Source organism: Silene latifolia, chromosome X (assembly GCF_048544455.1).
Source record: "Silene latifolia isolate original U9 population chromosome X, ASM4854445v1, whole genome shotgun sequence".
Lineage (NCBI taxonomy): Eukaryota > Viridiplantae > Streptophyta > Magnoliopsida > Caryophyllales > Caryophyllaceae > Silene > Silene latifolia.
The window spans coordinates 299,613,128-299,627,598 of NC_133537.1; the positions used below are offsets into that span (position 1 = coordinate 299,613,128).

The 14,471-nt window shown below is 43.1% G+C and overlaps 1 non-coding gene across 1 annotated transcript; it reads right to left on the reverse strand.

Moving 5' to 3' along the window:
- Window positions 1-10,988: 10,988 nt before the first annotated feature.
- Window positions 10,989-11,095, reverse strand: LOC141625587 (small nucleolar RNA R71). Its single transcript, XR_012535359.1, has one exon. It is a non-coding gene; the product is annotated as a small nucleolar RNA R71 (small nucleolar RNA).
- Between the last annotated feature and the right edge of the window lie 3,376 nt (window positions 11,096-14,471).

Below are 14,471 nucleotides of genomic sequence, written 5' to 3' on the forward strand. Positions count from 1 at the left end.
GCTGAAACAGACGATCCCGAAGCTTGATACCGTCCGGCAGACTGCTATGGCGCTTACTACAGAGAGCCGAAGAGAGTGGGCCATTAAGTGGGCCCAAAGAAACATGTGGTTCTTGAATTTCTCCGCTAATGCCTTGTGGGTGTCGGATTCTTATCTGCGATGGAGAAAGGCTACTACTCCGGAAGAGCGCGAGAGATTGAGGAAGCGCGAGCCCGTTGACTACAAGGTGCGCGAGGTAGAGAAAGAGAAAGAAAAGCATTTGACTGAGGGAGAGGAAGAAGCCGGGTTTCAAGTTGTTCATCCTTCGAAAAAACCAAAGACTACTCCTGTCGCGGAAATGGTGATTGGCAAGAATGGAAAAGCTAGGCCTCGAGAAAAACCGTTGGTGATTAGGTCTGAAGTGGCGCAAGAGCGTCCGGCTCGAGGTCGTGACAAGAAATATGACAAGAATGACAAGGGCAAGGGGAAGATGGAGGAATAGCCCGAGTCTTTATTTATTATTTGATTATTATTATTATTGTTGTAATAAAAAGGTGGGGTTTTTAGAATCCTAGCCTATTCTATTTTTATTATGTAGCCTACTATTATTATTGAAATAAAAAAAAATGAAAAAAAAAGGTTAAGTGGTTATGAAACCGTTGTGATTTTCTATTTATTATTCTTGTCGAATTCCAAATGCAATGCAAATGTCCTTCTATTTACATTTTAGATATAACGGGTTGAATCCTATGAAGGATTGCCTACGTATTCACTTAAAAAAATGAAATCAAACCCTTGCGCGTAGTTCGAGTAAATGTAAAAGAATAATTGTTCTAAGCAGGAGCTTGTAATGAACTTAGAAAAGAAGCATGAGCTTTTTGCTTACTCTGAAGGTACAAATTTAGTTTATTTGATGATACGAGGATGACAAATTTGTCAAAATGCAAGAGCACAGCGACATTAGCTTATTTCAGCTTGGCCAGGGGCCGTTTATTTAGTGCCACAAGAGCGACACGTGGGGTTACGCGAGGCGCGTTTTTGTTTTTATTCTAGGCATAGTACCGTTTTAGTTGGTCAAGGTTTGTTGGGTTCGAAAACTCATTCCCATCTAGGTCTGTGATTCTAACCGCACCCCCTGGGAGTATGGATTTGACTAGAAATGGTCCGGCCCAATTAGGTTTGAATTTTCCCCGTGGGTCAACAGGTAGAAGAGCTCTAACCGATTTGAGCACTAAGTCTCCTTCCTTGATGTTCCTTGGCCTAACCCTTTTGTTGAAAGCTCGTTTGATACGTGCTTGATATGTTTGTACATTATGCAAGGCGCGTAGCCTATGTTCATCCAGGAGGATGAGTTCTTCATATCTATCCCTCTTCCAATCGGCTTCCGGGATTTGACTTTCGAGTAAAATACGCAAGGATGGTATTTCTAGCTCGACTGGTTGTACAGCTTCCATGCCGTAGGTCAAATACAAAGGAGTAGCCCCAGTGGGCGTCCTAACAGATGTACGATACCCCCACAAAGCGAAGGGTATCTTGCTTGGCCAATCTCTATAGTTGTCAATCATTTTCTTGAGAATCGTGACAACATTCTTGTTTGCCGCCTCTACCGCGCCGTTAGTCTGTGGTCTATAGGGCGAAGAGTGGTGATGCTTAATCTTGTATTTGGCTAGCAATTGCTCGGTCTCAGCTTGGAAGTGTGATCCGTTATCACTAATGATCTCATGTGGGCAACCATATCGACAGATGATGTTGTTTTGTATGAACTTTGTCACATTTTTAGCTGTAAGACTAGTGTAGGAAGCCGCTTTTACCCATTTGGTGAAATAGTCAATTGCTACTAGAATGAAACAGTGACCTCCTGTTCCGGCCGGGGTTATCTTCCCGATTATGTCAATTCCCCATGCAGAAAATGGCCAGAGAGAGGTCATTGTATAGAGCAACGAAGGAGGGACATGCTGTACATTCCCGAAGATTTGGCAATTGTGGCAATGTCTTACGTATTTGATGCAATCGGATTCCATTGTGGTCCAATAATACCCCAGACGTGTGATTTTCTTTGCCATCATGGGCCCACTCATGTGGGGACCGCATTCTCCGTCGTGGACTTCTTCCATCACCTTTCGCGCCTGTGAATGATCAAGGCAGCGTAGGATTACACCAAGAAGTGTTCTTTTTTATAACTCTCCTTGCATGAGAACGTATTGGGAAGCGAGTAGGCGTATAGCGCGTTGTCCCCTCTTGTCCATATCGGGTGGATAGGTACCATTAAGCTTAAAATTCAGGATTGCTTGGAACCAGGGTTCCTACGCGATCTCTTCTTCATCGGTGATTTGGTGGACATAAGCCGGCTCTGACCGTCGTTCGATGCACAAAGGCATTTCCACCATGTGATCCGGCATATTAATCAAAGATGCAAGTTTCGCAAGAGCGTCTGCAAATTGATTTTCTTCCCGAGGTAGGTGTAGGTAGGTTACGTGATCAAAGAATTGAGTGACTTGGTCTATTCTAGCCTGATAAGGTGCGAGGCTTTCGCTTCGAATTTTCCAAGATCCTGTAACTTGGTTGATGATCAGTGATGAATCCCCATGTACTCGGAGGTTTTTAATGCCTAAGCTTACCGCCGCTTGTAGTCCAATGAGACAAGCTTCGTATTCTGCATCATTGTTTGTCACCTCGAAGTCGAGTTTGACATCAATTGGTGTATGCTCGCCTTCAGGAGAAATGAGCAACACTCCTATTCCAAATCCTCTCAAGTTTGATGCTCCATCAAAGTAAAGATCCCAGGAATCTACATCAGTTTGGAGTATATCCTCGTCTGGAAATGACCAATTGTCTATCGTTTGTGCGTCATTGATGGGATTTTTTTCGAAGAATTCGGCGACGGCGCGACCTTTAATAGCTTTCAGTGGCACGTATTTGAGGTCGAATTCTGAGAGCATCAGGGTCCATCTTGCTAGGCGTCCGTTGAGGACGGGTTTCTCGAAGAGGTATTTGACTGGATCCATTTTGGAATATATTTTGACGGAGTAGCTAAGCATGTAATGGCGTAGTTTCTTCGTTGCCCACACAAGAGCGAGGCATGTCTTTTCGAGTTGTGAGTATTTGCACTCGTACTCCAGGAACTTCTTACTAAGGTAGTAGATAGCCCTTTCTTCACTTCCTACAGTTTGAGCCAACATGGCGCCTATGGCTGTTTCGGTTACTGTGAGATATAAACCAAGAGGTTGATCTCGTTGAGGTGGCATGAGCACTGGTGGTTTAGCCAATATCTCTTTGATTCGGTCAAACGCCTTCTGACAATCGTCGTCCCAGATGGTGTGGTCTGTTTTCTTGAGTTTCTTGAAGATAGGCTCACAAATCATTGTAAGTTTCGATATGAATCGGCTTATATACTGCACTTTTCCCAGGAATCCTCTGATTTCTTTTTCTGTTTGAGGTTGTGGCATTTCGATCAGAGCTTTGATTTTGGAAGGGTCTATTTCTATACCTCTTTAACTAACGACGTATCCCAGGAGTTTGCCAGATTTTACCCCGAATGTGCATTTCTGAGGATTGAGCCTCATGTTGTACTTTTGTAGCCTTGCGAAGAACTTGCGAAGGTTCGCAATATGCCCCTCTCTTTCCTTGGATTTGACAATCATGTCATCTACGTATACCTCAACTTCTTTGTGCATCATGTCATGTAAGAGTGTAGTCGCGGTGCGTTGATATGTAGCTCCGGCGTTGATCAATCCAAATGGCATGACCGTATAGCAATAGGTTCCCCATTGAGTGACGAAGGCGGTCTTATGCATATCTTCCACGGCCATTTTGATGTGATTATAACCCGCATATCCATCCATGAAGGATAGTAACGCGTGGTCAGCAGTGTTGTCCACCAATATGTCGATGTGAGGTAGAGGGAAGTCATCCTTAGGGCTTGCTTTGTTCAAGTCCCTAAAGTCAACACAAACACGGATTCTCCCATCCTTTTTGGGTACGGGTACTATGTTGGCTACCCAGTCAGAATACTCGGAAACTTTGATGAACCCGGCTTTGAATTGTTTGTCAACTTCTTCCTTAATCTTGAGAGCCCATTCTGTCCTCATTCGTCGAAGCTTCTGTTTCACAGGTTTGAAACCTGGCTTAATCGGAATCCTATGTTCAGCGATATCCCTGTCGATCCCTGGCATGTCTTTGTAGGACCAAGCGAAAACGTCTTTGAATTCGTTTAGGAGGTTTATGAAATCGGCCCTTTCGGTAGAGCTCAAGGTAGTCCCTATCCTAAGTTCTTGGGGTTCTAGTTCGGTTCCTACATTGATGGGTTCGGTGTCCTCTATTACTGGTCCCCCTTCCCCTTCCTGTAATATTTCTTTGGCTATGTAGGGAGGTATTTCGATCGAGTCTGGGTCTTGGCCATCCTCAGTATCATCGTAAACAGAATTGCACTCAAGATAACACAAAGAGTAAGCAGAACCTGATTTATTCATATTAAAATTTGAGTAGAGTTGAAACAAAGAAGCCAACTGATCCATGGTCAGTGGGGGCAAAGGGACAGTGGTTGGGGCATTTCCCGAACTACTGTGACTACTCGAGGCTAAGCTAGGAAAAACAAAGGGAGTAGGGATGACGACAGGAGGAGACTCTCTAATGACTTCTCTAGACTCCGACTCTGACTCCGACTCCGACTCGAACTCATCGTCCTCTGGTTCTCCTTTGAAAATCTCTCCTTCTCCAGTGGTGAGCTTGAAGAGTCTTCCTTGATTGTTGGTCCACTTGATTGATTTTCTCCTTCCTTTCTGCTGTTTTGCGTTGGTTTCTGTGATCAACGCGGTGGGGTTGAAGCGATCGTCTTGAAGTATCATGGTAATGATCTCATCCTGCGCGGCCCTAACAAATCGATCTTCTCCGAACAACAGGCTAATAGCTTGTTCGTCTAAGCAAGGTGCTTGACGGGTTTTGACGGTAGAAACCGTTTTTGTAGGGATAAAGTAGCAATTGTGAAAGATCTCGATTCCGGCTAGCTTCCTCTCGAGATAATGCCAAGGCTCGGGAAATCCGTGAAAGAGTTCTAGACTTCTTTCTTGAACAAAGTACCCATTTAAAGTAGGGAGATAGGGTCTCATTTGGACTCCTACATGCTTACGGTTTTGGACTTGGGCAAGCATTTCGAGAACTTCTTCTTTAGTGGGTTTGTACCCGAGTCCAAGTGGTATCCTCTTTGAGTTGCCTTCCTTGTATGGTGCGAAGGTGTTTCTTCGGGTAGGGTTCAAAGACAGTCTAGGGAAGTATCTCTGGGTTTTGAGCATGTGGTTGACCACCAAGTTGGAGTAGGGATCATAGTATAAGGGTGCCAACTCACTTTCTATGACGCTTACACTTTGGAAGCCTCCAAGTTCGTATACGGGATCTGCAAGGACTTGATTGTTCGACTGTTTTTCGATTATTGCCTTGATGGGTGACGAAGTGATCGTCACTACTTTGCCATTTAGTGGGATCTTGATCTTTTGATGAAGGGTGGATGTTACCGCTTTGGAAGCGTGAATCCACGGCCTTCCCAGAAGTATGTTGAAGGAAGCTTCAATGTCCACTATTTGGAAGTTAACCTTTCGTTCAATTGGCCCTGTGGCTATGGTTAGGTTAACAAGTCCTACCACCTTTCGTCGTGTACCATCATATGCACGCACACCTTGATTGGTAAGGGTCCAATCCGACTCTTTCATGCCTAGCTTGTATGCCGTTTTGAGAGGTATGACGTTGACCGCGGAGCCATCATCTACCAAGGTCATTGGCACATTTTTCTTTAGACAAATGACAGTGATGTAAAGAGCTAAATTGTGACTAGCGCCAAAAGGTGGCAAATCTTCGTCTGAGAAAGTAATAGGATTACTTAGCTTTGGTGATTCTTGGAAGACCAAGTTGACTACATCTTCGGGTGTCGAGTTATGTGCTACATTTAGTTTGGCCAAAGCTTGCAGTAAAGCTTGGTGATGTGGGAATGAGCTTGCTACTAATTGCCAGACTGAAAGATCAGCCTTCATCTTCTGTAATTGCTTGAGCAAATGGTCAGTGGAGTCCTCTTCGTTATCATTTGGTGTAACAACGTTGGTTAGACCGTTTTGAGCAATGCTTTGATATGGACGACCCGAACGAGTTAGGTGGTCTACATCTTGGTCTTCACCATTTTGGACTATTTCTTTGACTAGGGAGTTTTTAATGAGATACTCATCCTTATCATCGTCGGCCCAAACTCCATTGATTACAGTTAGCTCTCTCATTCTCATGACTTCATCTTCCTGTCGTATGATTTGGTCAACTAGTTTATCAACCATGGTGACTACTTCTTGCATAGTAGCATTTTGAGAGAAGATTATTGGCACATGGTCTTTGGGGGTTGCGTTGGGATCGCGTAAATTTGTCACCATATTTTCTAATTCCCAAACTTGCCCATCTACACTCCTTGCCCATATGATGAAGTCGGAAATGGTAGGGGAGATAGTAGAGTAGAACCCTTCATTCTCGATTGCATAGATTTCATTTTCGATTGGAGAAATGAGGTGTGAGCAATCTAAGGTAGATTCATCACTTGTAATCACTAGAACTCCAAGAGGATTCTAAGTGTTGTTGGGATTACCTCCCGGCGGTATTAGCAATCGACCATCTTCAATCATGTCTTGAAGCACGTTTTTCAACTTGTAGCATTTTTTTGTGTCGTGCCCCTTGCCTCTATGGTATTCACAGTACGAGTTCTCGTCCCAGAATTTGGATTTCCTTTCGGGTTCGGGAGTAGGCCCAATGGGTTGGAGTTTACCTTGCTTCATTAACCTTTTTAGAGCGTTGGAGTAAGTGTCCCCAAGATTGGTGAATTTCCTTGGTGGGGTGCTTTTCTTGGATGGCTCGAGAAGGTTAACTTCATCGGTCTTGCTAGTAGAACCGTATGAACTACTTGTTGAACCTTGATATCCTCGACCTACCGTTTTGGACAAGAGTCCTTTACGGATGTCATCTTCAATCTTTGTCCCTAGTACGGTTAAGTCTTTGAAAGTTTTGATATTTTGGTATCTCAAATGATTGGCGTAGATGGGTTTGAGATTGTCCACAAACTTCTCCACAAGGGTAGCCTCATCCGGGCGTTCAACTAGTTGGGTACTAGTCTTCCTCCACCTACTTAGGAAGTCGGTGAATCCTTCTTTTTCATTTTGGGTAAGAACCTCTAGAGTGCGCATGTTAACTTGGATCTCGACATTATCCGCATATTGTTTAGAAAACTCGATTGCAACATCTTCCCAAGTAGCGACCTTCTTATGATCTAAGGAGCAGAACCATTGTTTTGGGATAGTGTCAAGAGATGAAGGAAAGATCCTTAAGAACATCTCGGATTTGATGCCTTTGATAGACATGTAATCCTTGAAGGCACGGATGTGGTTTAAAGGGTTCTCGTGCCCCTTGAATTTAGGGATATCCGTCATATTGAAGTTGGTTGGCAATTTGGAATTGACGGCCTCATACTTGCGATTGTTCTCCCTATAAATGTCATCCCCCTTAAGGTACATCAATTGCTCCTCTAAGTATTGGAGTCTTTTCTCGCCTACTGATCATCCCCATGAGAGGATTTTCATCCTTGGATTCATTATCGGAGTCACCTAGTACTTCACTTTCATGAGGAGGCAACCTTCCCTCTACGGCATAGATACGGCCCTCGATGAGCTCAAGGCGGTCATAGACTTGGTCTTGGGTAACTTGCATTTGGGCTAGCGCGGCTAGGATTCGATCATTACCATCTTGAAGTTGGTGGAGGTTTGTTTCGCTGGATCCAGGCATCTTGAAAACTGGATAGGAGATTGGCGACGAATCAAAACACGATCGACCATTCTAACACACTTGCTAGAAGAAGAAATGTTTTGACTCGTGAAGTGGGTGTGTGCTACTTGTGTTGAGTGAGCTTTGAAGAAAGACAAAGTTTTTGAAAATGTGTATCCTAGTCAACTATAGTGTAGTTGTAGGAGTGGACTCAAAGTGAGGTTTTGAAATGGGCTTGTGGCCCGAATTTTGACACGACAAATGGACAAAGTTTTGACTGGATTTTGCGCTAATTGAAGGCCTATTTCGAAATTTTGATTAAGAAAAGGGTTTTGATTTTTGAAAAATCGTCATGGTTTTGTTTAGAAATGGTGATCACGTAAGGTACACACATTTATACAAGCATTATAACGGGATGCTGAGTGCATTTAAAAGGGTTTTGGTTTAAAGGGTGGGTTGCCATACCGAACCATCAAACCCGAAGTCTGTGGAGAGGCTCGTACCAAACAAGAGTAAGGCCGATTCCTAGTCCATTTCCTCAAGTAGTGAAGGCCCTTGATACAAACAAGAGTAAGTACCATGGTATGGATGACGTCAATCGCTATCCATCCTTAGGCCCAAATAAGAATTAGGACCGTTTAGACGGGACGATTGGTCGAATGGGTTGGGTTGGGCCTAGGAAGGCCGAATAAAACGATCTAGGAAGACCGAGTTATGAAAACCGACAATTGTCTTATACAAACTATTCCCTAACCTTGTTCAAGTTTCACCCTTGCTACACGTAAGTGTATTGTCCCCAGCGGAGTCGCCAAACTGTGGACAGCGGGGGTGTCCACGGGGGCGCTTGGGAGAGAGGAGAAACAAGCGTTTGCATTTTGTATGGAGTCGCCACCAATTTTTATGGGAAATTGGAACCGTTCGAATACCTCGTGTCATGTCAAGACACAAAGTAGTGACATGAACACTAAGCAATCGTTACCCTTAGCATTCTATGTCTAGAATGACTCTCGTGGATGCCAATGAACACGGGTGTTCACAGATATCTGGAGTAAGGGGTGAGGGTACGTATTAGGAAGCTCTTTTGATCGAACACCTAATCCCGCCCGCCTCGATAGCGGCCTCTACTAATGATTAGGGAAGTTATTCGTACTCGATATATCGTCGGCTATATGCATGCAATGCAACATCCAAGTTTTAATCCTAACATGTGAGAAATTAACTAAGTCGGTTGACACGTAATTAACATACAATTGGGTCGAAGTAGGATTTAATGCTCAATTACATGTGAAAACATACAAATGGTACAAGAAATATGATAAATACAATAGGAAAATTGCAATAATGAAAATTACATTAATTACATTGGGATAGGCGATTTGTGTCGAAAATACCTTTAAAACGGATAATTTGAGAAAACGAAATAATAAAAGAATTAACGAACAGAACAGAAGATGATAATACGATTAATAATTAATTATACGTATGTTAAATAAACTAGGTCAAGCAACAACGGAGTTCAGAAGCAGAATTCAACCGGAATAAAGCAGAAAGAGAGCTGCGTCCTTTGAATAAAGGCACACAGACGCCGCGCGTCTGTTCTCGACCGAGTTCGGGTTGTGAAGCGGAATTGCGGATTGTTAATATCAATTGGTAAATTTAACGATTGATTAAATTATTTACTCGGATGAAAGTGATTAATATGTTATTTACATGTGATTAATGGGTCATAAAAACAACAAAACATGGATGAGACGGAATATAACTAATTAATTTACACGAAAGAATGATTGATTAGTGACATGAGTGAATAAAATAGATTAATTATAACGAATTAATGACAAATATACGATGGTGACAATAATAAACAGATGCAAATATGTCAAAGATGAATTCCAGAGACCCAATATTGATGAATTGAATTTCTACAACCCGGATTGAATTTAATGACGAAAACCCGCAAATATTGATTATAAGGGATTTAAGTCGGATTTAACAATGAATTATACGAACTAATGATGATGATTAATGATATACATGTGAAATTATTATGTGATTGTGTGTCAAAGAATTAACAAACAAATGAAAATAAATAAACACGACGAATTACAGAGGACGAGAGAAGAAGAAAGGAAGCAGGAACTGCGGCAGCCTCACGAAGAGGCGCAGCAGGTACTGCGCTCCTTCGAAGAGGCGCAGTAGTTGTTGCGTCCTTTCTCGACGGTTATCTACTGGAAATCCGTAAAAAGAGGTTTTAAAGACGGTTTTAGAAATCGGTTTCAAAAGGTATTTTCGACATAAACCTTACAGTAATGATTACAATAATTAAAATACAATAAATAAAAGAGAGATTATACGCCCTCAGACTTACATGTTGACGAAACGAGAAGGACTAAGATATCGATTAGTGATGCTCGACGCGAATGCAAAGAAAGTGCCATCGTAAGAGGAAAACGATTAGATTAATTAAGTTGATTGATTGTGGAGTTGGTCAAATTGGTCGGTCATGCAAACGAGGCTGGTACTCAGAAGGATCCGAGCTTACGTGGTCGAAAGTTCAAGCACGTAGACGCCAAAAAGTAAGAACAAAGGTCTAGAATGCAAAGGGAGAAGAGAAGGGCGGACACTCGCGTGAGAAATATGAGGAGCGAAGGCTCCTATTTATACTAATCACGTGAAGGAATTAGGGTTTCGGAGACTCTTTGGAAGTGAATCTCGGAAAGATATGAAAAAGATACGAAAATTACGCAGAAAAGGATCTGGGAAGAGGCGCAGCAACCACTGCGTCTCTTGGAAAAGGCGCAGACTGCTAAATGTCTGTTCCCAAGTGGTTTCTCTCTGCGGAAGAAAGATTTCCGTGTTTAAGTTATGGTAGGACGGAAATAATTCGGTTTTCCTTAATATCTTATGTGAATATTACGGGAAATTGTTTACCAAAAGATAAAAAGTGTGAAATATGGAATAGAAATATCCGGAACATTCCAGAACATTCTGACTCGGGATTTAACGGTTATCAGAAAATGGAGACGGTTTTAGGCCCGGACTCCGAATGTACTCTAATTACTGTCAAAACGACCGTATCGGCACGTAGATGACAACTAAGAGATAGACATTAATATTTGAGCAATCACTTGACGATAATCTTACGAACTGTCACAAATCGTTCCGCGTACCAAACATGCGGCCCAATCATCACCGGGTGGTTTGCGAGAGGTTCAGAAATGAGGTATCTACACATTAGAGCTCAGATCACGAGCTTTAAACAGGGACCTGAGGAGAACTTCCATGAAGCATGGGTCCGTTTCAAGAAGCTGGTGCGAACCATACCGCACCATGGGTTCGAAAAATGGAGTCTTTGCAATCAGTTCTATAACGGGCTGTATGACGATCAGAGGGCTATCTTGGATGTGCAGCCCAATGGCCGATTTCTTTGAGAATATAGGAGAGACTAAGGGGTGGAAGATCATTGATGATTTAGCCACCCATAAAGCTGAATGTGGGAATTCGAGAGGCAATCGAGGAGGAGAGTCTTTGAATCCCTTCCGTAGCCGCATTAGAGGCTCTCACAGCGAGGTTTGACAAGTACGAGTTGGGAGGAGCTTCTAAAGGAGGGTTGTATCATGTGAATGCTGTTTCAGACGGTCCTTTCATCTGTAGAAGATGTGAAGCTGAGGGACATGTTGCAGAAAATTGTCCTAGTCCCTTCGAGTCTTGTGCTGCTTTTCAACATTACAGGCAGACAAACACGTACTATGAGCCGAATGTCCATCCCAACTTAAGGTGGAGTAGCCAGAATGTCCTAAATTCGACTCAACCTCCACAGCAGCAGCAGCAGTAGACTTATGTGCCTCCTCATAAGCAACAACAATATCAAAAACCTCCCTATGTGCCGCAGCAGCAACAATCCCAAAATTCTGAGTTTGCTGAATTGAAGAATATGTTGCAAAAGGAGTCCCAAGCTAGAGAGGCCGGGATGAAACTACTAGAGAGCCAAATTGGTCAATTGGCTAGCAAGAATACCACTCGAGCTACAGGACACCTACCGACTCAGACAGACCAAAAGGAGACCCTTAATGCCATCACTTTGAGGAGCGGGTCCACCCTGGAGGGGCCTGCTATGGTCGAGGACAATGCTGAAAAAGATGGAGCGAAACCGAGTCAAAACAAAGCTGGAACGAACAAAGGAAAGAAAAAGGCGTGTACCAGGTATATCAGTCGATCGACTGACATACCCGGTCGATCGATTGAAGTGCGACAAACAGAAACTTCTGGTCCTGTTCAAGTCAGTCGATCGACTGACCTCACTGGTCGATCGACTGAGATCGCTGCTGATAGTGAGCCTTTTCGTCCTCCGATGCCCGATAACTTGAGGGATCACTTATTTCGGGGTACGACAGTCCCGAAAATATTAGGGCAAGACCCAAGTGCTGAAGGGTCAGTCCCGGTTCCGAAGTTCGACCCAATGTCGATCAATGGTTCATACTTGAGACGGTCTGAAGAGGGGTCAAGCTTCAACAAGGAGAAGGTGGTGGACTTTCAGCCTAAGTCCACGGATGCCGGCATGCGAGATTTAGAGAAGAGGGCTAAGTTACTTCTTACAGCCCCATATCCAGAGAGATTAGTGCCGACGAAGGAACATGTATCTTTTAATAAGTTTGAAAAAGTTATTCGTAGCTTGAATGTACAAGTTCCTTTTCTCGAGTTGGTAAACCAAGTGCCCGCTTATACTAAATTCATGAAACAACTTTTATCTAAAAAGCGGTCACTTGAAACGTGCATCGTCGCACTTACTAAAGAGTCATGTTCTTATCTGACCCACACTGCACCTCACAAACTAGAAGACCCAGGTAGCTTTTCCGTTCCCTGTAGCATTGGTACCTTTTCTATTGAGAAGGCATTATGTGACTTAGGAGCCAGTATAAGTGTAATGCCCTTGAGTCTTGCTAGAAAGCTTAAATTAACTAGGTTCGCAGTGACCGACATGACGAAAGATGCATGGTCGATCGATCTGCGGTCCAGCCTATAGGAGTCTTAGAAGACATTCCCGTGCAAATAGGAAAGTTCTTTTTCCCTGTAGACTTCGTTGTACTTGATATGCCTGAGGATGCCCATATTCCTATCATATTGGGTAGACCATTTCTGCACACTGCTGGTGCAGTCATAGATATAGGTTCGGGAACCTTGACTTTTAAAGTAGGGAAGCATTCCATTGTTTTTGCCCAACCTGCTAAGAAGAAAGACCTCATGTGGCCTGTGACTTGTAATACGGTTTCTGAAAAGAAATCCTACTTTGTGCTTTCTGACATGCCTATCTCTACTCCTATTCCTGTCATAACCCCTCCGCCCCAGATTGGGAGCAAATTGGAGGAAGATTTGTCTATTTCTGATATTGCAGGAGCTGGTTTGGGGAAGGAAGAGCCGCAAGTCGCTCCAGCTGTGAAGGAGCCCATCATTTCACGAGGCGGTCTTGGTTGCCTTAGCTATGGCACTGATGAGGAAGTTGATGATGAGCCGGTCAAAGTGAGAGAGTCCGATTTGGATTCTGACGAGTCCGAAGAGATCATTGACTGGGGAGATATAGAAGCTGTTGACCCGTTGAGTTCGGCGGATGTTGAAGCTAAGAAGGGTGCAGCTGAGAAGATAAGCACCGTTGAGGCTACCTCTTGTAGCCAGAAGCCGAAGAAGTGGGCCATACCGTGGCCGTTATTGATCAACCATTAGTTGATCACATTCTTTACGAACATTTTATTGCTTTTAAACACTTTTTTATTGCTTTTGTGTGCGCGAGACTTCGCATTTAATTATTTTGTTTAGGAGTTTTTAAGCACTTTAGACTTCACTTTGGGTTTTGCGCAATTTTGGGCGCGTATTATTGTGCACTTGCAGGTTTTTAGACCTCATTAGCTCAAGTTATTGAGCAAATACGAAGAAATCTGAAGTTACAGCAGTATTTCCAGTCGATCGACTGGTCTGTGTGGTCGATCGACTGGGCTGCAGTTCCCAGGAGCTACTGTTCCTTTCGCCTTGGTCGATCGACTGGGTGATATGGTCGATCGACCGCCCTGCACTGCTGTACTTGTTCACGACCTCTCCCCTGCTGTGTTTGGTCGATTTGCGGAATTGAGGGAGTTTTCTACTCCACCATTATCTTCCGTCATTATTTATTTCTTCTATTTTTCTCAAGTATGCACAAAATATCGCTTCTTTATTGCCTTCTCGGTTTTATGCGTGGTATTTGTTTGTCTTTTCAGGTACTTATTGGTAGCACTGCTGGCTACTGAAACCTCCTAGCTCACGCTGGTTTGGGGAGGTTTCCTTTGCTGCGCTTAAAGTCTTGTGAGTTTCTAAGACTTTACTTCATGTCATATTTATTTATTTCATTTTACGCAAATTCCCGTTTCTCTTTTGTTTCATTACATGATTTTGCACAATGGGGACATTGTGCGATTTGGTTTGGGTAAGGGTTTTGCGTCGCGTACCATTTGCTTGCATTCACGTTTACATTTTGTTTTGCATTGTTTATTTCATTTCCTATATATACAGAAAATCCAAAAAAATCGAAAAATTTCAAAAATTTCAAAAAATGCACGTTTATTTTAGCATATAGGTCGAGTCGGAATGGTAGTATTTCAATGATGACATTGCATTTGCAGTTGTTTATGCCTAAGCCTTGCTAATTGACATGTTATTAGTAGAATCGTATAAGTGCATATCTA